Genomic DNA, 1,547 nt, shown 5'->3' with positions numbered 1-1,547 from the left:
CAGTGATGTGGTGAGAGTTGCTACGATCTTCAAAATGATGCTCAAGTGATGTAATGAGAGTTGCGACAAACCTAAGAAGTGATGCTACAGTGAGGTAGTGAGAGTTGCTACGAACCGCAAAATGATGCTCCAGTGATATAATGAGGGTTGCTATTTACCTAAGAAATGATGCTACAGTGATGTGGTGAGAGTTGCTACGAATTTCAAAATGATGCTACAATGATATAATGAGAGTTGCTACAAACCTAAGAAATGATGCGACAGTGATGTGGTGAGAGTTGCAACGAACCTCAAAATGATGCTACAGTGATGTGGTGAGAGTTGCTACGAATCTCAAAATGATGCCACAGTGATGTAGTGAGAGTTGCTACGAACCTCAAAATGATGCGACAGTGATGTGGTGAGAGTTGCTACGAATCTCAAAATGATGCGACAGTGATGTAGTGAGAGTAGCTACGAACCTAAGAAGTGATGCTACAGTGATGTAATGAGAGTTGCTACTAATCTCAAAATCATGCTACAGTAATGTCGTGAGTGTTGCTACGAATCTCAAAATGATGCTAAAGTGATGTAATGAGAGTTGCTACAAACCGAAGAAGTGATGCTACAGTGATGTGGTGAGAGTTGATAGTCATTTCAAAATAATGCTAAAGCGGTGTAATGAGAGTTGCTACTTCCCCAAGAAATGATGCTACAATGATGTAGTGAGAGTTGCTACAAACCGCAAAATGATGATACAGTGATAAAATGAGGGTTGCTATTTACCTAAGAAATGATGCCACAGTGATGTGGTGAGAGTTGCTACGAACCTCAAAATGATGCTACAGTGATGTAATGAGAGTTGCTACAAACCTAAGAAGTGATGCTACAGTGATGTGGTGAGAGTTGATAGTAATTTCAAAATAATGCTACAGTTGCAACTTCCCTAAGAAATGATGCTACAGTGATGTTATGAGAGTTGCTACTAATCTCAAAATCATGCTACAGTAATGTCGTGAGAGTTGCTACGAATCTCAAAATGATGCTAAAGTGATGTAATGAGAGTTGCTACAAACCTAAGAAGTGATGCTACAGTGATGTGGTGAGAGTTGATAGTAATTTCAAAATAATGCTAAAGCGGTGTAATGAGAGTTGCTACTTCCCTAAGAAATGATGCTACAATGATGTAGTGAGAGTTGCTACGAACCTCAAAATGATGCAACAGTGATGTAATGAGGGTTGCTATTTACCTAAGAAATGATGCTACAGTGATGTGGTGAGAGTTGCTACGAATCTCAAAATGATGCGACAGTGATGTCGTGAGAGTTGCTCCGATCCTCAAAATGATGCTAAAGTGATGTAATGAGAGTTGCGACAAACCTAAGAAGTGATGCTACAGTGATGTAGTGAGAGTTGATAGTAATTTCAAAATAATGCTAAAGCGGAGTAATGAGAGTTGCTACTTCCCTAAGAAATGATGCGACAGTGATGTGGTGAGAGTTGCTCTAACCTCAAAATAATGGTACAGTGATGTAATGAGGGTTGCTATTTATCTCAGAAATGATGCC

The sequence above is a fragment of the Aulostomus chinensis genome, chromosome 1 (genome assembly GCF_037954235.1).
Source record: "Aulostomus chinensis isolate RoL2024-O1b breed Wild chromosome 1, RoL_Achi_v1.0, whole genome shotgun sequence".
In the NCBI taxonomy this organism is placed as follows: Eukaryota; Metazoa; Chordata; class Actinopteri; order Syngnathiformes; family Aulostomidae; genus Aulostomus; species Aulostomus chinensis.
Note: the sequence above shows the minus strand (reverse complement) of the source record.